Source organism: Anas acuta, chromosome 1 (assembly GCF_963932015.1).
Source record: "Anas acuta chromosome 1, bAnaAcu1.1, whole genome shotgun sequence".
Lineage (NCBI taxonomy): Eukaryota > Metazoa > Chordata > Aves > Anseriformes > Anatidae > Anas > Anas acuta.
The window spans coordinates 104,343,747-104,366,468 of NC_088979.1; the positions used below are offsets into that span (position 1 = coordinate 104,343,747).

The 22,722-nt window shown below is 37.0% G+C and overlaps 1 long non-coding RNA gene across 1 annotated transcript; it reads right to left on the reverse strand.

Annotated features, from left to right (window-relative positions):
* Positions 1-716: 716 nt before the first annotated feature.
* LOC137850209 (uncharacterized) lies at positions 717-12,943 on the reverse strand. Its single transcript, XR_011092360.1, has 3 exons — positions 8,910-12,943; positions 8,348-8,453; positions 717-1,249 (listed from the first exon to the last, which is right to left on the reverse strand). It is a non-coding gene; the product is annotated as an uncharacterized lncRNA (long non-coding RNA).
* Between the last annotated feature and the right edge of the window lie 9,779 nt (positions 12,944-22,722).

A 22,722-nucleotide genomic window follows, 5' to 3' on the forward strand; every position in this document is an offset into this window, starting at 1 on the left:
AGAAAATATTAGACATTGAGATGACTCAGTATCTTCAACATTTAATGTCCTACTTATTTTCCCCTGATTAACTTTCTTTCTCAACTTTTCATCTATTTAACCCTCTCCTCTTCTTTTCTGTTATTCTCCCCTCTTTTTTTCTTCAAGCCACACAATTTGATAGCCATTTTTCAGAAGCTACTGTTGACAGTGTCCACCTGCTTCTGTCATGTTTGCTATCTTTCATCAACATCGGAGAATGAAAGAGGACACTTTAAAAACCATGAACACTTTTACATTGTAGGATGTATGAATTCATCCAAACTGGCAAACTGTACCAGCATCATCAGGAAATATCATTAGATGTGGCTTTATGCAAAGAGTGCTGTTTTTTCAGACTTTAAAGAAATGACACCTTCACTATCCTCCACTTTTTCATTCCATCTCAGTCCATCTAATCTGGCGATAGAGTTCCTTTTGAAGTTTTTTAATGGAATAAAGCATTCTCAGAAGCCTTAACATCATTTTTTTCCTCCCTCTGTTCCCCACCAAGGATTTGATATATGTGATATTCTAAATTCTACATTCATATAATCTCATTGTGAGATAACAACATCCTTAGTGGTTACCTTAGTGGGGCCTTAGATTTTTCAGTTGTCTGAAATATGGTCAATGGGCTTCACTATTGACTTTCATGTTGACAGGACAATGAATAAATTTGAAGATTATCCCTACACTTAAAAAGTAAAGAGTTGTGTGCAGAATTATTAGCAATACTTTCATGTGTATCCTTCAGTATATACACATAAATATATATGTATATATATATGAACACTGCATCCATCTCTGAAATTTCATTTCCTTTTTATCTAGAATATACTGATGATGCCTGCTATATCTACAAAATTACTGTTATAGTCACAGGGGAAAAAAAGGGGGAGGAGAACAATCTGTAATACTCCTACCTGTGAAAATCATGGATTTCACTACATCTCTGGGGAAAGAGAGAAGAGAGCAATGTCTGTATCACCTCACTCAATAATAGCAGCTTACAGGCACCAGACAAGTAAACAGGAAATATAATTCTGAAGGAACCCACCATAGTTCTGGATGACTAAACTGCTGATCATTTTGTCTGTCTGTATGGAAAGTTAAAGAAGCTGAAAGTTTTCAATTTACAACAAAAAGTGTATTTAAGCAGTGGAAAATTATACATGTATACTTACTGTTCCACTCCGACTGTGTGTGATATATGAAGTACAATGAATTCCTGAAAAAAAATAAAAATAAAAAAAAAATCAGGTGGTAAATAATCAAACTATATTCTTCATAAGACTCGGTGTTCATTCTACTACTTTGTAATCAATTAGAAGCTCCATGCAGTGCTAGCATCTTTTATTTCTCCTATTGTCCTTTATCCTTTGCTATCTGTATTATCTATTATTATGTATTATCTATTTAACATTTTTCTCATTGTTTGTTTTCCTCCCCTTCTGGGATTCTTTTATCGCTATTCTACAAATTTATTTTCAGGGTTAAACATTCTTTGGTTTATAAAGTTAATCATCCATCACCATAAACATGTCAATGTAAGCTCTCTACCTAATCATACTAAAGTCTATCCTGTTATCACCCCTCACACCCCACCCCATTCTACCCCTTTTTGCCCTTTCCTGATAAATTCTCAGTTAACCCAGTTACTAGTGGCATTCCCCAGGGCTCGGTACTGGGGCCAGTCCTCTAATCTCTTTATCAATGATCTAGATGAGGGGATCGAGTGCACCCTCAGTAAGTTCGCAGATGACACCAAGCTAGGTGCATGTGGGTCGATCTGCTTGAGGGTAGGAAGGCTCTGCAGGAGGATCTGGATAGGCTGGACTGATGGGCTGAGGTCAACGGTATGAAGTTTAACAAGGCCAAGTGCTGGGTCCTGCACCTGGGGTGTAATAACCCCAAGCAGAGCTACAGGCTGGGAGATGAGTGGTTGGAAAGCTGCCTGGTGGAGAAGGATCCGGGAGTATTGGTTGATAGTTGGCTGAATATGAGCCAGCAGTGTGCTCAGGTGGCCAAGAAGGTCAACAGCATCCTGGCTTGTATCAGAAGCAGTGCGGCCAGCAGGGCTAGGGAAGTGATTGGCCCCCTGTACTCAGCTCTGGTGAGGCCACACCTTGAGTACTGTGTTCAGTTTTGGGCCCCTCGCTACAAGAAGAACATGGAGGTGTTCGAGCAAGTCCAGAGGAGGGCCATGAAGCTGGTGAGGGGTCTGGAGAACAAGTCTTACAAGGAGCAGCTGAGGGAGCTGGGATTGTTCAGAAGAGGAGGGATTGGAGAAGAGGAGGCTCAGGGGCGACCTTATCGCTCTCTATAAGTACGTTAAAGGAGGCTGTAGTGAAGTAGGGGTTGGTCTATTCTCCCCTGTGCCTGGTGACAGGATGAGGGGGAATGGGCTTAAGTTGCGCCAGGGGTGTTTTAGGTTGGATATTAGGAAGAGCTTCTTTACTGAGAGGGTTGTTAGGCATTGAAATGGGCTGTCCAGGGAAGTGGTTGAGTCACCATCCCTGGAGGTCTTTAAAAGACATTTAGATGTTGAACTTAGCGATATGGTTTAGTGGAGGACTTGTTAGTGTTAGGTCAGAGGTTGGACTCGATGATCTTGAGGTGTTTTCCAACTTAGACAGTTCTGTGATTAATTTCAGGAATAAAGGATTGGGCATTGTTTTTTCCCAAGCATCTAAGAACCTGATTTTTGACTACAGAAGGTATCACTTGGGTATATACAAACTATATTTGAACCAAATAGATACGATCAGGCAAAGTCCTGCCACTGCTTCCCAGGTTTGTCAAGAATTTCATCTAGGTAAGCGCACAGAGACTTCAGGAGATACATGAAGCAAAATGAAGAATGAGGTTTTAGGAAAGCAAACCTTCAACTAAACATGTAAATTTATTTTTTATGGATATTGGGTACTATGGGTGTTTTTATTGATTATTTAAAATTTCTCGTAAGCTGTCTCATCATTCTGTGCTGCACTCTTGGCAATAAGTGAGAATGTTAGACTCAGAAACAGTAATTGGAATCTGTTCATATAAATGTTCTGGCCTGTTTTTTCTCATTACTCAAACTCCATACAGAAGACATGTTTAGAAGCATAAATTGTTTTCCTACTGCGCTTCTAATTAACACTTCCATTAAGACCTAGGCACAGAGCATGGAACATACTGAAAGAAACTGCTGTTTACAGAAACGGTGATAAAATGTATACAAATATGTCCCGCAAAGTGCAATCAAGCCAGCTTGGGTGACATGTGGATGTGTCTCTCTGTGTATGTCGGCACAAACAGATGTGGTACACTCACATGCAAGACTAATTTGTTCATTAACATGAAAAAGGTAGATGAATAACAGTCCATTAATTTTATAATTACTTATTGCATACCTTTATCACTGCTCAATTTAGTTTCTGAAGGCCTTGGTAACTTTTGTCATGATTCGGCATATTAAACAATTCGGTACCTTCTACTGATTTTGCATTCACTGGATTGGATTTACTTGGATTTTTTTTTATTTATACATTTTCTAATAGCCTTCACCCCTTTTAAATTCTATGTGAAATCTGAAGTAATCTTAACCAACTATTACTGCTAGTCTTTGTTTTGTTTTGTTTTCCAACTTGAAAGGCATAATAAACTGATCAAATGGCTTGCTGAGCATCATTAATAGTTCTGGATTTCTAGCAGAATTGATTTATACTTTGGGGAAAATAAAAATAATAATAAAAAAAACTTTTTTGGATTTTGCTTATATTCTATACAAAACTAATTGAGAAAAGCATCCAAGCAGCTGTAACTAAATGTTGTGTCTAGAAATCCCATTGTGAGACTCAGGAGAGTCAATCCACAAGGAAAGAGATTAAGCAAATAGCCTTATGACCTAAAGTGCAATAAAGCTTTGCACTGTAAGAGTAAGTTTGAAAGCCTGACAATTAACTGTAACTCAGGGTTGGTGATAGGGGGATGTTGTTGTCTTTGTTTTTAATTACATTTTATTGAACAACTAAGTGATAAACATCAAAAGACAAGATTGTCTTGGATCATCAAAGAAAGAGGAATGTTTGTTCTGTGAATTCAGGCAAACTAAAAGAGCTTTTCCCCGTGTTTACCTGAGTAATTAATGAAAGACCAAATTGCTTTTGAGCCAGCAGGCTGCAGTTAATTGGAGTTATGTGCATTCAGTGAACTTAGTGATTTAAAGTAAAAAGGCTTTAGAGTGTAGGTGACAACCCTTTTCAGGAAAATATTACAGCAAAGGCTGAATATTAGAAAACAGCTTTCAGATGATATAATTTATGTGGAGAGCTTTCTCTTTTTGTTAAAGATTTAAAGTGGATAAAGTGATGGATTAACTGAGCAAAACTCTTGAAAAAAGTAACTAGTTTAAAAAGTGGGATTCTGACATTCAGCCTATTGTTACTATTTCTTAAGTTGCTAAGCTTAATAAATTGAGAGAAGTTGGGCAGTCTACCCTAAGAAATATTGTCTGCAGTGACAGAAATATCCTATTTTCTCAAACTATGACTATTTTTCTACAGGATCTCACTGAAGACTGGAGACATATTGTGATGATCTTGATCAAGTGTAATACCATCTTTCTAATCAACTTCCTAATATGAGGATTAAACTAGATGATCTTTCAAGGTCCCTTCCAATTCCTAGAATTCTGTGATTCTGTGATATTATCAAATATTTATAAAGATAAATTGCTTTTCAATGGACTCAAAATGCCTTGAATTATCAGCATGTGTAGTCCTCTTAATTGTTTATTTTTCTAGACCTGCCAAAATGTGTTCACTACAAATTCTTAAATAGCTCTATGGTACTATCTGGGATCAAAAACAGATGATAGAAGAGCCTGCTGGACTTAAGGACAAATAGAAAGGATATCTTCCTTCTTCCTGATGAATGCCATTAAGTTAAACAAAGTTCCTCTTGTCTCCTTGCTTGCTACGGTAAACCTAGAGTTCTCTTCTTTACTTTCTCTTAATCAAAGAATTTTTCACTTATGTGAGAACAAATCTGAAATAAATTTAAAATAAAGACAAGGAAGTGTTATTCCTCACTTCCTGGATAAACTAACTTTTAAGTACATATTCTCTTTCTTGGATCTAATTCTCAACAAATAACAATAAGCAGATCAGACCTCAATCTCAATACACCTTATGAATTTCTGCACTAAGCATTTATCTTCTCTCTCTTTTTTCTTTTCTTTTTTTTTTTTTTTTCCTGCCAAAGTTCAGAACAAACTGAGTTCTTTCACTAAATAACTGCATTATACATTGTGACAGGATAACTGAATTCACAGCTTCTCTAACTTCTCTCTGATCTGTTCCCAAATATTCTTTATCCAGATTACTTGGAGTTCATGACACTGTTGACTGTTGGATATTTCCATATATTTTTAATCATAATAAATGAATAAATATATGAAACAGTAAGTTCATATTTCACAGAAGTTCAATTTCACATTAAATGGACTCATTTTCTTTTTTCATCATTTTTGTGAAACAAGGGGAGATTGTTCTCTGCTTTTAAAAGAGCATAATTTTAACAGGTTTTGCAATAATGATTTTTATAGAAGTTACAGAACTCTTTATTTTTCAAAGTTGGTAATTGTTCTTCTCTCTCCTGCCTACTTTACTTTTTTGTCTTTCTTGTCCTTTTCCAGTAAAAATGCAGTTGAGATGTATTGGTATTCCCCACATACCTTCAAGCATAAAGCATAACGAAAGCAGTATATAAAAACTCATTGACTTCACTAGGTTAGGGATCAAGTCAAATTGTCTTTACCTTGAACCCTACTACTGAATTTCTGCAGCATCTTGTGGGAGGTAGGTAGATATTTCAACAGTTTCATTTTTAGCCTATATGCTGCGACTAAAATTGTGCAGTGTATTAGAAAACTTCATTCAGCCTCAAGTGTTGTGGGTGTCTGTAGAGGCTGCGGGATATACTGTGTTTAAGTTATTATGGGGTAGATTCCCAATGGCTTCCTTTCTAATTTGATAAACTTAGAGATCCATTACATTTTAATATGCTGTTCATGAGTTAATAGAAAAAGCTAGCTCAAATTTTTAATAAAGTACACATTTCCATGCTGGACTTTAATCATTTCAGATGTCTGGATATTTGCAAACAACCAGAACTCTATAGGTTTTGCAAGTTGTGCTGTATATGATAAATAACATAAGGCCAGTCATACAATTTTATTTATTTTTTTAATAAATTTCACCAATGAATTCAACATGGAGCTGTACTGAAAAACTGGACCTCTATTTTTATTTAATTCTGAGCAAATTCACACTTGCTCTCATTAAGACTTTACATTGTGAATAATGATAATGAAACCAGAGGAATCCATAAGAAAAGATTATCAGTGTGTTAGTGGCTGTCATATTTAAACCACTGAATATCATAGCCAACTGTCATTTAATAGAGCTTCATGAGCCACATGCAAAAAAATCTATAAATATATATATATTTGTAGATGTATGGGCATACATATATGTGTGTTCTCATTGTTATTTTGTCAAATTCCATGTTTTTTTTCTTCCACTTCCAAAATTGTTGAATGTGAGGCCAAAATATATATGATGCCATAGTCACTGACTCTTCCACAGCCTTCACAATATCATTTTTAGTTTAATTTTCTTTCATTGTTTGATGGTTATTTTTGTTATTTATTAGGACAAGGCTGTAAAGTCAGTGGTTACTCATTGCACAATTCTGTAAATTATGTTAAATTAGTGAACAAATTGTTAGCAAAACAAAAGAAAAGGAGAGGTGCATATTTCCACGTAATACCATGTATTTTGCATGGAGCTGAGAAGGCATGTCTAAAAGGAATAAAATCATTGGGGTAGAGAAAGACATTTTAAACTGATTTATTTTGGTTGCACTCATTTCCTATTCATTTATACTTCATTTTCTGGGAATAATATGTTGGGAAACCATGAGTGAGGATACTCACTCAAACTGTTTTCTCATTTTCCAATTCAGAACAACTACACACTGTATTGAACAATTATATTTCTTGAAACAGAAACTATTGTATATATCTGAATACTCACATCAGAATTCTAACTGTAAGAATTCTAATTGTTCTGCAGACAGAAATATTCTATACCTATTACAGGGTAGATACTCGATTTTATCAGAAATACTGTTCCTCTGAGGATACAGGAATTATGTTCTTAGTATGAATCATTTTCATAGGACCATAGCAGCATCATTGTTTTTACCAGTATAATCATATTGGTTATAATGTGTACAATGTTATTATTTGCAAAGCAGGTTGATAAGTGTTGTTTTTCAGGAAGAGTAGTAGATACACTGTGCATACTGAATATTTAAGCAGTCTGAACATCCAGATTTACTCTGAATAGCCAAATGTTCTTTGAAAGTTACAATGTTCTCACAAACTACATACAAATAAAAGAAATTTAATTGAATAATTAAATATCACAGTTTCTATATAGAACACATCTCTCATGTTTTTAATCCCATGAATATATTATTTCTCAACACAATACTTTTGCAGAATTTATTGATTGTTTCTGACTTCACGAGATAAAATATACACACAAAAGAATTTTGCACTATTTGTGATCAAAAATTATTATTAAATGTGATGTGTTTGATTCCTAGCCTTCTGTGACAAGAGACAACGCATTTCCTCTCCTGGAATTACCATGATCTGTGGAATTGGCTGACAAATTATAACTTGTGGAAACATTTCTTTTATACTGATTATCAGTATAAAAGATCAGTATATTTTCAGTACATTTTCCCCTCTAGTATAATCAGTATATTTTCCCCTCTAGTTTTGCATGGAAAGGTACTTCCCATGACATATACTGGAGATATCTAGACAGATTAGCAGGGACAATTTCAAAGAAATGAGAATGGCGTTATTTGTGGAACAAAAATTCCAATTCTGGTATGTGAGGAAAACAACACAAATCAACTCATCCAGATGGTAACTGGGATTGCCGCTAGCATATCACAAACTAGGAAAATAAGATTCCTAACACTTAGCTAAAATAGATGTACAATTTCAAATAAAATGAAAACCACAGTTAAGTCCATTCCTTGCCTCCAAAAAACCAAACCAAACCAAACCAAACAAACAAAAAAAAAAAAAAACAAAACAAAAAAACAAAACAAAACAAAACAAAAAAAAAACACGAGAATTAGGATCTGGAAAGGTAGAATGGTGTTAAAAGCTTCCTTGAAAAGAGACAAGGACAGGCAGGATAAGGCTCTCTTCCCACTCCATGTCACCCTCCAGACAGCCAAAAGCATCTGTGCATACCTGACTACTTAAAGTGATGAGGAGAGGAGCAACATATGGATGATTGATTAATTCCAGGCACAGAATCCAGCTAGCAGGCTCATTTTCTTAGATGTCTAGTGTAGGCCTGTGTAGATAATTCAGGTATCATAATGCCAAGTCACATAATAAATAAAAACCCAATTATATTCATCACCCCGTATTTTGGCCAATGCAACACTTGGCCTCATTCCATCCTATGGGATCATTTTCATATAAAATAAGCAAGAAAGTTTAGCAAAGAAATTGTTCCTAGAAATAAGAGATATGTAGAGGCCCCGATATGTGCCAAGTGCAGACTTCCTTTAAAGGCATAATGATATGAGAATTTACTTTTAATGTGATTTAGAGATAAATTGTAGTTATCACTATCTGATTTGCAGTGCATAAAGAAAGAAGAGACAGAAGGTGTTCCTCTCACTTAAACCTACAGTTCACAGCACTTAATTTTGCTGCATGCCTCCGTAACAAGCATAGGATGCTTCATAGCTTATGTCTAGAAAAAGAAAGGAAATGTAGAAAATAAAGCTGTTCATTTCATTACCTTAAACTCCTGTTAACATTAGGCTCAATCCACAAGAATTTCATTGCACTGGACAGCTTGTAATTAACCTGCTACTTGATGGAATTCGCAATCACACATTAGGCATGAAGGGTCTCTCCCCACCACAAGGAATCTTTCTGAGGACAGAATGTCCAGAAGTTACCATGCACCAGGGACCAACTCAATCCAACCTATTCAAAATACTGAAGCATCCTGTTGAAACTGTTCCTCTGCGCTCTGAATCGTGAAATATCTGGGGGAAGAAGAAACAGACCATGCAAGAATGACAACTAATATAATGATAACACAGTTTTCAGGGTAGAATTCAAGTCTCTGCTCCATCAAAAATATTTAAGCATTTTATAAAAAGCACAAAGGATTTAGCAAGACAGACCACAAGAGCCCTGAATCAGAATATGCTGTAATATGGTGATTAGCAAACTCCATCAGGTTTGGGAAATGTTCCCAGGTACCTGAAATACCATTCTACAATGAGTTTTATAACCACTCAACTGTCAGTTAAAAAAAAGGGACTACATCCTTTCCATTTGTGTTTTCTGCAGATCTGGAAGTATTTTGACACAGCTTTCTGGTCCTAGGCAAAGAAATACCTACATTTCCAATAATTGAGCTAGTAAAGGAACAATGCTACTAACTGTATTCCTTTATATTTGCCTGTATTTAAAGACGTACAACTTTTTTTTTTTTTTTTTTTTGCCAATATAAATGAGCTTCCTGAAATCTAATGTAGTGTAAATGAAGTTCCTTCTCAAATGCTAATTCTCAAATAATTTTTACATGTTTTTATGGCCCTTAAATAAAGTTGTAACAAACCAAATATTTAAATACTGAAAGGATTTTGTACCATTAACATTTCCCATGCTGTAGAATCTGTAAAATAAAATCAATGAATTCTAGCAAGGCTGTAAGCAGCAGAAAGCAGCCTGATGCCTAAAGCTAGGAATGCACTAATTAAGATATGCAATAAAAATGTTAATCAAGTAAATTTCAGGAGGATGGGGAAAAGAGATTGCATGATCCTCTTGGCACCGTATTATGTCTTGGTGTTCTCACAGAGGAAAACGGTGAGTAGTAAACAAGTAAGAGAGAAAATAGTAGATCTTTGATTATGGGCCAAAGAAGAAACTGCTCCAAACAGCTTCTCTAACCAACATGAACTGTTCAAGTAGAAATCATTCATCTCCAAGAACCCTCTCAAGGATGACAGCCTGGGAATAGCTCACTGAAACTAACCCAACAGCCTCAGAGCCAACCTGAAAGACTAGAGTATTTAAGACGTTTCTTTTAAGTATGGTTATGGCAATGTGTTTTGTTATTCTATTTCTTTATAACTCTTTTCCACCATTGAAAAACTATAAGTACATGGACTATTTGGTTCCGTGTCCTGTACTGTAGATGTTTTAGTGCTAACAAAATTCTGTGTACCTTCTTCATTCTTGCCTTAACACTTAAAGCAAAGACTTTGGGATTATACATTTGTTGCCCAGTATATCGGTGTTGCTTGTAATGGCCCAGGAATCAGAACCTATCAACCTATCAGGCTCTGTCTTGACTTGTTTTGGCCTAGCCGGAGTTATATTCAGGTTTGTTTAACTGACAACAGTTACGCAATTACCAAGCAACTATTACCTGCCCAATTTTAGCCTGTAAATGAATGTATGGGGTAATAGCAAGCAGCTATTCAACACAGAATGAGCTATTAATGGCCCTAGAAAAAAAATGCAAACAAAGGAGAACTGGAACAGGATGATGTTTCAGCTGTGGACACAGGATGATACCAGAGGCCCTGGGGCTATAAACGACTTAACAGTGGTCTGTTAATGGTCATTAAAAGAAATGTAATTTAGGAGCAGGGTAAAGATACTTTTAAGGATAACAACAACAACAAGAACAGTGAACAAGTACCTAACATAAGTAAAATAAGTAAATGCCCAGTAAATTCATATATATTGTGGAAATGTGAGCCAAAACCAAACCAAACTAGAACAAAAACACAAAACAATCAAACAAACAACAACAACAATAACAAAAGGCATAGAGCATATTATAAAAACGTTTAAAATTACTTCAGGCAGACTGAAAAGAGAGGAAGAAGGAATCATGAACACCACAGTCTTACTTATGATGCTGATATCTGGCTGTAATCCTTCCCTCTCCCTGAACCAAAGCCACCAGTTTTAGGACCCAGAAACACAGGATTACAGTAACAAGGAGATACTACACTGTTTGTGTATACTAACCTAATTTGTACATGATTTTAATCATAAGTGTTAATATTGTAACTGGACTAATAATTATACTTTGACTAATCTTTTAAGACATATTAGAATAACAACTCCTTGTTTGTGAATAAGATGTGCTTATTTTCCCTTTAACAAGATTTTGAATTTAGCAAATACATGAGAGCAATTTATTCTGTAAGCCAGACCCAAGAAATTGGTAGCACTTGCAACGGTACACCATACTCCAGTGCATTTCTTTGTGGTTTCAGAGAGGTAAGAGAATACATCTCCAAGTAGCTGAGCCATTTGAGATCACAGAATCATAGAATGGTTTGGGTTGGAAGGGTCCTTAGAGATCATCCAGTTCCAACCCCCCACCTGGGAGGTGGCAGGGACACCTCCCACCAGACCAGGTTGCTCAAAGCCCCATCCAACCCGGCCTCGAGCACTTCCAGGGATGGGACATCAACAACTTCTCTGGGCAACCTGTTCCAGTGCCTCACCTCCCTTTGCGTGAAGAATTTCTTCCTAATAGCTACATGTACCTTCTTTTAGTTTAAAGCCATTCTCTTCGTTCCTGACAAAGAGCCTCTCCTCAGCTTTCCTGCAGGCTGCCTTTAGGTATTGGAAAGCTGCAATGAGGTCTTCCCGGAGCCTTCTCTTCTTCAGGCTGAACAACCCCAACTCCCTCAGCATGTCTTCATAGGAGAGGTGCTCCAGCACTCTGATCTTCCTTGTGACTCTCCTCTGGGCTTGTTTTAATACTTCCATGTCCTTCTTGTGCTGGGGGTCTCAGAATTGAATGTAATAAACAATAACATAATATTAATATATGTTATATATATTATTAATATATTATAATTAAAGTTTATACAGAGAAAACATCTTCTAAGTACCTAGCCAAGTGATCCCCTTGACTGGAATTGGGAAGATAAAGAAAATGAAAATTGAAGATCGTCTCAATTTCATAATGGGTGTAAAAATTTCTGTCATTGTCATCAACTCCAAGCATGATGCTGGACTGACGACTGCTTAGAACTGTCTGTCATAAATTCATAAACTCCAACCACAGTTTTGGATACACCCTTTTAGGCAACATACTAGGATTTTATTTCTCTTTAGGCCAACTACACTCTTTTCTCAGGCAGATGGTAGGGTTTTTCTGTGTTTTGTTTCTTTCTTTGTTTGTATTTTAGTAGGTTTTTATTTTAACATGAAAAAGGTTAGGGCCTAACACTCAAAATAATGATAGTCATTTTAATATTTCAGTATTCCTAAAAAGAAATGGTTATCAAATAGCATATGCAAGCACTTCAAAACACTAATTATTTCTCAATATAATTTTTTACAGTCAATCAAAACATTAGCCTAATTTCTGGCCACAATAAACTCATTGACACTACTTTTGATTAAATTTTCTTGTTATATCACCTCCTTTCTAGTTTTAAAACTCCTGATCTGAAATATATTTTCAATTATATTGATATCAAGTTTCTTCGTCCAATACAAGGAATACTATGAATCAGACTTAATACTAATACTTAATACTATGAATCAGACTTAAAAAATATTATTCCACATCAGGTAACTATTAAACTCAAACAGTGTTTATTTATTACCTGACCAAAGGTGTCTGCTGCATATCAATTTCAGCGAGATTGCCTTTAATCTGTCTTAATACATCTCTCAATTCTATTACTTAATTTCCAGAGCAGTAATAATGATTTGCAATCTGCAATTTTGATTGCAATAATAATACTCTTTTAGCTACTAAACATAATTAGTAGCATGTGACCTCTTGCCTGGAATAATTCCAACAACATGTGCAGTTTAACTGCATATAAGAAACCTGTGTGTGACCTGGATTTTTTTTTTTTGAGATTTAAATATATGAAAAAACTCGTTTTGGTAAGGTGTGGCAATGTAGTATTAGAATAATGAAGAAAGAATGATATCAGTTGAACATGAATGTATAATACCTGTATAGAGATTACTTCTCACGACTCTGCATCTTTTATTTATAATCTATATTATGATAATTATATATTTTATTTTTTTCCTGGATAACAAAGTCAACTATAATTATTTCAAATGTATAAATAAATTATAAATATTTACACAAATATATTGTACTGTTATTTATTATAAAGTATTGTAAATTATTATATTTTATGTATTATAAATAATACGTATTAATAAATAAATAATACGTATTTATAAATAAATTAATACGTATTTATAAATAAATAAATCTTAGGAAAAAAAAATTATCTGAATTATCTGAATGATACAGATTGATGTGAGAACTACTGATGCGCAATCACATCATTATACACCTAAATAACCTTGGCATATGAGAGCATTTCATAAAGTATACTTGATTCAATGTACAAACTGAGTTTTGATTTTGGTATCTTGTCTTTTTTTTTCAATGGAAATATATAATGGTCTCTGTATATAGTTCATGTTTTTCAGTCAGTCTTCAAGAAGACAAGATTTTCAGCATGATGCAGGTGTTTCCAAAGGTGAAATGCAACTCCAATAGCACACAGGTTGGGAACAAATCGTGTATATCAAGAAGTCTGGAGAATTAGGTTATAAAGGAAACAACATATAGCAGAAACAATGATAAACATCTAACCCTTAACTGTGTGGCACTACAACCCAATACAATAATTCACTATATCAATAAAACCAGATGGAAAATCAGCAAAAACATCTGTAAAGAAGGACAAAATACTCTTCCCAAGCACATCAGTGACAAAGAGAAATGTTAAAATTGCAATGAACTTGCCTCTTTTCCCTTTGCACTCTGGAGTTTTAAAGAAAAACTGAAATTTACTCCACTTGATTGTCAGTGATGTATATAATTAAATAGAAAGGTTTTGGAGAATGTGATTTGATGGTTACCACAGCAACCAGCAGCTACGTGGTCCATATTCCTGTGCTCTTCTACTGTCAAAAAAAAACAACAACAAAAACCTGTCCATCACCCACTTGAAAACAAATAGGTTTGTACTGCTTAAACTGCCATTGTTCTTCACTGACATCTATTATTGCTCAGAATCAGACTGCTGGGATAATCCTACTCTGGAAATATTCCAGTGGTTTCACCAAAGAGGAATTTGCATCCTCCCTGACTTGACTTGTAACATTGCAACGGAAATCCTGTGCTCAGTCATGTGTGGCTGTATTTGGCCAAATGCAATGAAAATTCTATGTGTGGGGAGAGAAAAGCGAGGCTTTGAATGGTTGTCACATTACCTAGCCTAACCTACTTATATTTGTAAAAGTCTTAGGTCCTTTATCCCAATCATTCAGCTTCTCTCATCCCTTTCCTTTAAGAGCAATAAACTTTTAAAACATATTTATAGTGAACATAATTTGTAAGTTTTTCCCCAGCATCATCTTCAGGTTGTAGCCTCAAGTGAGGAAGTAAGGAAGAGCTATAGCAAAAGTGCTGAATACATTGTTGCCAGAAAGAATTTTTTTGTGTTCACACTGCTAAGAAATTCTCCTCACCTGCCTCATGTTTCCTCCAAGAAATTTAGAGAAAGGGACAGCAGAAGTGTTACTGTGCCTTTGAAGCAACACAAAGTTATTAGCTATTGTCAAAACCCTTACTACCTCTTGGACGCTACCGAAGTTACATGTTCTGAATTTAGAATGTCCCTAATTAAAAATCTTTCTCATGTGAGTTTTTCTACAGATGCAATAACTTTCAACCATGAGTACAAAAATTCAGCCCAACGTAAATTAACATTTTATTAAGTTTACCATCTCTTCTCTCAAAGGGCTCGTGAGTCTTACACATTATTTTAAATGTAGCCCTTGACTCCCCTAGTGCCTGCTTCTACCATATCCACATATATGAAAGCAGAATTAACATCAACATTAATGTTAAGAATTCAGAAAGATATATTTTTTTTAATTTTCTAGTGAAGTCTCTGGCTTTCACTCCAGGCAAATTTGAAAGCAATTTCTTAGAACCTCTCGCTATATAATTATTATTTTTTAATAAACATTTACTTCTGTAATATCAGAAGTGGAATAATAAAACTAATAACATATAACACCTCATCACATATTGTTTTTGGGTCTTCTAATAATTGAATGTATAATACATCCAAATGTAATATTAACTGTTTCTTATTAGAATGACAGCTTCTGTTTTCACATTCCTTCACTCTTTTCCCAATGGGCCTTCCAATCCTTACTTCTAGACATCTTAACTTTAAATTATACTCATTTCTATTCTTTGATCAGAATATAAATATCTTATTCTGCCAGATAGGCATGTAAGAAACTACCTTTTACTTCTCAGTCAGTCAAGCTTCCAGTTCTGCCAGTTCATCCTTTTAGAATAACAATGGAAGAAGTCCAGATTTAGAAGTAAGCATGGGGAGAGACTGTATGCTGCAGGTTTCTCTGTAAGACTTCATGTACTTCAAATCTTCACTGTACCTGCCAACTCACATGCAGGAGACAGATGTTCATCCTTCCACTTCGTTAACTATCTTGTCACAATGCATCACCATTTAGGTATTGCCTTTTGGAGGTGTGGTTTATACAACATATTCTGCATTTCCACCCTTGTTTTAATAGGATCGGAGAAGTACTGGTTCATAGCTGCTTTTAATTATTACATTTAATATTCATATTGCAGATAAAACATTTTAAGTATAATCTGTGCTCACTGCAGATCTAACACACAGATGATTTGTCTCTCTACAGAAGTTGTGCAATGTTTGCATTGTATTTTTGCTTTGGTAGTCTGGTAGTTTGGTAGATTAGCTTGCAGTAAGAAGAGTGTCAAGATGACCAAGTGTCTAGCTCACCTGCACAGGTTTTCATTCTCACTTACATACAGCCAAGCAAGGACAGACACGCTGTATCATGCATAGGCTCATTCATGAATTTAAGTGAGACCAATAAACATTTTTTGCATGCATTTGAAAAGTATCATCATATATGAAAAATGTATGTCATGATCCGTGTGTGGCTATGTCGTGGTTCCACTCGAGTGGGCAGCCGAGCTCCACCACAGCCGCTCTCTCACTCCCCCTCCTCAAAGAGGAATGGGGAGAAAATACGATGAAAAGGGCTCAAAGGTTGAGATAAGGACGAGAAGATCATGAAGTAATTATTGTAACGGGCAAAACAGACTCGGCATAGGGAGATAGTAAGATATATTGCTTATTACTAACAAGCTAGAGAAGTGAGAAACAAAGGAAAGAAACCAAAAGCACCTTCCCCCCCCCCCCATCCACCCTCTTCCACCTCCTCTCCCTGAGTGGCACAGGGGAACGGGGGAATGGGGGTTATGGTCAGTCTACAGCACTTCTTCTCAGTCATTCTTGTCCTCTGTGCTGTGGGGTCCCACCCACGGGATACAGTCCTTGATGAGCTGCTCTGGCGTGGGCTTCCCACAGGCAGCAGCTCTTCCAGAGCTGCTCCAGATATGGGTCCGTACCACGGGGTTCATCCTTCAGGAGAAAACTGCTCCAACCTGGCTCCCCCATAGGCAGCAGCTCCTGCCAGGTCACCTGCTCCTGCGTGGTCTCCCCTCCACAGGCTACAGGTCCAGCCCGGAATCTGAGGGGTCTTCCACAAGCAGCAGCCTCCGTCGGTGCAGGGCCACCTGCTCCACCGTGGTCTCCTCCACGTCTGCAGCGTGGAACCCTGCTCCACCGTGGTACTCCATGGGCTGCAGGGGGACATCCTGCTTCACCATGGTCCTCACCACAGGCCGCAGGGGGCTTCTGCTCTGATGCCTGGAGCACCTCTCCCCCTCCTTCTTCACTGACCTTGGCGCCTGCAAGGCTGTTCCTCACTCCTTTCACTCTCCCAGCTGCTGTGTGGCGCAGCATTTTTTTCCCTGTCTTAAATATGCTCTCACAGAGGTGCAAAACAACATCGCTTATTGGCTCGGCTCTGGTCAGCAGTGGGGCCCTTACCAAACATGGGGCAGCTTCTAGATCCTTCTCACAGAAACCGTCCCTATGGCCCCCCGCTACCAAAACCTTGCCAGGTAAACCCACTACAGGCAGTCAGCCTGGAGAGCTAGCAGAGGCAGAAACAAGAAGTTGTAAAACACATAGAGGCAGACTGTTGACTCCTGATAATGCTAAGCCATTTCCTCCAGTACTTCATTTGACTTTGCTGGTCAGCATGACACAGCCCATGCACATTGGAATCAAATATCAATTTACAAATCTGAGATCAAAAAACTTACTTTGTTTTTGTACTTTATAGGAGTCCTAAGGAGCTTTGAAACCTTCAGTCTCACCATTATACATATTAACTAATTCCAACTTGCTAAATAAAAACCATAAAAATGATCATTTTAAAAGCTTAAGAAACAGAAGTGGATTTTCTGATATAGTCTATTATTTAAGTAAACTTCCTCATATGTTTGACAATATGTTTGGCATTGTGGAAGGAGAAGAAAGCTATACGTCTTTCTTCTGATTTACTTTGCTAAGATTGAAATTGGAACTGGAATTATATTAGGAAGTTCTAGATATTTCGTCTTCAGTAGAGCATACCCTGCCCTTTTTCTTCCTAACACCAAATACAACTGCAAATACACAGCCATTCACCTTACGGAGTCATAAAACACAGGCATAATTTACAGGCAGATGAAGAAATGTCAGAATTTCTGAATCTCATGGAGCTCCCTGAAAAATTCCTGCTGTAACCCTGTACGCTGTCAGACTCTAGCTGAAATAAGAGAGGGGAAGTTGGGAGGACTGATGTTCACAAACCATCAGTCCAAAGTTATTTAGCACAATTGTTTTTGTAATTGCAATTCTCTGGGAATACTCAGTGTTCAATGGTCCTCAAAACCAGACTTCCAATTGGCTTATGATGGGTTTTGTTAGATGTACATACTGAGCTGTGAAATTCAGCCACACGTCGACTGGAGAATTCTCAACACTACCAGAAGTTTTGGGGTGAAGAGGGTCTTTACAGGGTCTAAGCTATTGTTCTTCATACAAACATACATCTCTTTTGCTAAATTAATAGCACATATCTGAGTCTAAGATGCTTAAATCAGAAGGTGTTTTAACGGAGTGAAAAAGTGAAAAATCACAGTGACAATAGGAAATGTGTTTTCCAATAGAAGTCTTAAAGAGCTTAAAATTAACCATTTTCATACCATTACCTTTAATAAAACTGTTAGATCTAACTGAGATGCCACAAATCTCACTAGAGTTCATCAAAAAAACTTATCGGGTGATTTTTTTTATTTTTTATTTTATTTTTTACTAGGAGTGTATACAAAACAGCCCTCCCCTCCTTGAGTTACCTTCAGGCTTTATCAGCAAATGTGTGATAGCCTTGCAGCTGGGGTAGAAGAGAGAAAATAAGAAATTTTCTTCTACCTAGGACATCAGATGAGAGGAACACACTCTTGCTTTAGGGGTGAGAGGAGGCAGAGGCAGTGGCTTGGGAAAGTAAAGGTGCTCAGATTGCTATCTAGGACCATAGGTTGTCTCCACATACAGAGAATGGGGAAAGCTCAGAAGGATTAAAGGAAAAAGTAGACTGGTCCAAAGATTTTCTTGGTTCTTCTGTATCCTACACCAACTTCTAAAGCTACACTTGAGCACTGAATAATGATGAAACAGGATGACAATTAAAAGTGATTTTACAGAGACTTCCACTGTGCCTCTGCAGCCACAGGACTGCAGTCAATAACTCTGCTACCTCACAATATATAGTGTTGGGTAAAATCAGACCCCTCAGGGGAACAGAACTTCATGTTCAAATACTTGATCTTACTTTATAGGTGAGACTGTTCTCTGATGGTAAAGAAAATGATGGTCCACGTGTAGAAGCCATATAAAAGAGCATATTATAAATCTAGGTCAGGGAAACTCTGCTCTTCCCGGCCAGCAACATGTTAGATGTTGCCTTGATCTCTGTGGGTTCACAGCCCAGTCTACAGCTTCTGCCTATTTGCCTTGGTGGTAAAGCTCTGGATGACCACCTCTGCAAGGTGAGGATGCTGATTCAGCCTCCTTGTCAGGTGGAGCAGTGGTAGCCAAATGGCTAACCCTTCAGACTGGGAAGGATAGCCCCAGCAGAGCCAGAGCCACTGTTTGTGAGCATGCTTAGGGAATGAGGGGTGACCCCAGTACAGGCTCAGATAAAAAGTCATAGAAATCTGTGAAAAATGGGTACTTATCTCTCCAATTGCATTACTGAGTGATATGTGAAGTCTAACCAGGACAACTTCACAAAGAAATAAACGTGCAATCAAAGCTGCATCTTTCACCATCTCCTACATGCTGCCTAGGTAATCTGCATATTTAAACAAAGCTTCCTAGTATTCATGCCTGAAAGTACATACCAAGGGAAACTGAAGCCAGATGGTTAGATGTCAAAGTGACTAAAAAATTGCTTTTAAAAAGGTATGCTTCCAATAATTAATAGTCCAGATCTTCAGATAATGTAAATCACTGAAGTGAGTTGCACATTTCTGATTTATCCTGCCACGTAATCTAGCTGTGTGTGCTCAACCTTTACTCTCAAAAACATTTAGCACAGATTTCTTGGATAACTCACTTTCAGGAAAAAAAAAAAAAAAAAAAAAAAAAAAAAAAAAAAAAATCCAACTTCCATCCATTTGCTGAAAGCCTTTGAGGATATGACATATTCTAAAGCACTCTAAGATGTAACTATGTGCTAATGAAAACTTCATACTTTTAAATAATAAAGCAGGAAAGATATTCAACTCCAGCTGGAATGAGCATCCAACTACAGTATACTATCAAGGCAGAGTTTTCAAGGCACAAATGGTCACGAGGCACCTTCCATTGAGAACTGGTGATGACAGGTCAGGTCACACAATTCTGCACTCTCTCAGAATCTTAACATAAAAATGTCAAAAAGCTTCTGAAGACAAAATGACTGTCACTTTGCTGATCAAAGAGAATTTTGCAGCTTAAGTTCCAGCATAATTCTTAGCACTTGTAGAATGGCTATAAATATTATACCTCTTCCCACCTGGTGGACTCTTGTATTACACCACACATGGCAGTAATGAAGACAGATTAATGCTATTTATTTTCTGACACTGACAAGAGTAGCCTGTCTTTGTTTCTGTATTTTATCATTAAAGTCTTGTTTTTCAGATCAAATAGCCCCAAGGCAAAGCACCATAATAATTAAGTACAAAAAAAAAAAGTTTAAACAACATTAAATTAAAAAATGTCAACAAATTGTACTTAGTGCTGATAATCTAGCCTTTACTACTGAGCTACGAAACAATAACAGAACAATTTTTTTATTTGTTTAAAGAGCTTTCTCCCATTTAGGAAAAGGAAAAGGAAAATAAAAATGAAAATAAAAAGAAAAAGAGAAAAAGGAGAAAGAAAGAGAAAGAAACCAACAACATCAAAGATTAGCAGGTAGTGCAGCAGCTTACCCAGAGAGGCTGTCTAACGTGCATCTTTCCAGGTTTTCACAGAGGAGAGGAGAGGAGAGGAGAGGAGAGGAAAAATGCAAGTGTGTCTTTATAACCTACATGCAACCTGAGACTTTCCTTGTCTGCCACTCTTACTGAAGCAAACAGACAAAACATCTCCTAATGAAAATAATTACACTTTTAAGCACAGATTTAATTACAATGACAGAGACCATTGATTTTCACACATGGAAATAATTGGAAATAAATTTACTCTGATGCTTGTATATATGAGAAGGTAAGTATGAAATTCTTGGCTTACTTGCTCTAAGTTCTTGAGCTGGCTTCTTTCATCCACTCTATTTTTCCTTTATTAAGAATTAATTAAAGCTATCAAGCTCATCTGTCTGACTGAAGTCAGCCTTCTTTGCTTGGGTAAGTGCAGGCAGTACTTGCAGTTGCAAGCAAGTCTATTTTAAAAAAGCTTATTATTTTAAAGGGTCAGTGCCAAGTTCATTAACACCAAATCCAAATGAGCTCTTAACCTGCCTCTTTCACTCTGTTGCTGTTTTAACTGCTAAAACCCTGCCAGAAACACCAGCTTTAAAACCCACCTTTGAGGGCATACTGCAGCAAAAGGCCTCTTGAAGTCCAAAGAAATTACGTCTACTGCAGTGCAGTCAGCTGTCATCATCATTTCCTCAAAGACCATCAGAAGTGCTCAGCCTGACACCTGCCTTAGCTAGTGCAAACCTGTCTAAGGCAGTGTCTGTTGGGTGGTCCTTGTTGGGGTCCTGCTCCCCTCTGCAGTCAGACATGGCTCCCACCCAAAAGGTGCCATCAGCTCAGCTCTCCTTCTTGCTTGGCCTCATGTTCCTTCTCTGGCCAGCAGTGATTCCAGCCCCTCTGCCACTTGTTCTCCTTCCTTGTCAAGTACTATCATAAGGATAGTAGGAGCTCTGCTCTCAGCCTCTCTCTGTGCATTAGGGTGGCTACAAATATCTTCCCCAAATGAAGCAGGTTTGTCATTATCCTCCATAACTGGCTGAAATGGGGCTTGTGGGGATCACTTCCTGGGGGCTGAGCCCTGGCTGCAGGGCCCTCTCACTAGTAGGTTGTAAAATCCTCCTTTTATTTGTCATTGCTTCATTTTATCTTACTCGGAACAAGTGTGTTTATTATGTGGAGAGCTGGTAGTGATGTTTTTAATTAAGGCTGCCTAATAATTTCTTTTATAGCTTTCAGTTTTCAGTATGGTTTACAACCCAAGGAATGTTAATCATTCTGGGCTAAATTTTGCACGTTTGCTTTCTGTGAAACTGAAAAGGAATCACCAGTTACCCTTTTCCTACTTTCTATTTTTCTTCCCCAAAATATTCTCTTGCTGGAAATACAACAGGCTAGGAGCCAGGTGATCAGAAATTGCACTTTCATCATTTCTACCACATAATGCTAATAATTCTCTGCAATTGTGTCTGTAATCAAGCAATGTGTTATGCATCTTTTGCATAGAAATCAGAAAACTGTCAGTCCATCAGCTTAATCAGTGAAGTAAAAGAGGTTTTCAAGGTAGTGCAAGGTCACCAGTTCAAAACAGGATTAAAACGTCATATGGAAGAATTATGATGATATCCACCATACACAATGCTTCCAGACTTCTTGCGTTTGCAAAGTATCAAGCAGAAGAAGATAAGAAATGAAAAGAACCTCTGTAGTCATCAGATATTTATATTCTGATTGTAGAGGATGCCATGCCTATATAACATGTCAGAGACACTCTGTTGAGCTGTGATGTCTAGGATTTTCTAACACTCGTAGGAAACTGGCTGAAAACCTAAAAGCAAGCTTGTCACATGGATTCTCATACACATCATGTCTAAAGTTTGAAATAAAATGTTATTGTTGTCATTTAAAAATAAAAAAAATAATTTGAGTTTCTATTTTATGGAAAGTTTCAGCAGTATATGCTGAGCTGGAGTCTTGGTGTTCTTGCTCTTTTCTCTTCTGTCTTCTTTGTGTCTCTTTCCTTCCTTCACAATATTAAAATTGCATGTGAAATGGAGACACAGGATATCATAGAAATGTTCACTCCTGTTTCTTCTACACTCCGTATCCCCTTTGGAAAGAAGTCTGTCCAGCAAAATGTTCCAGAATT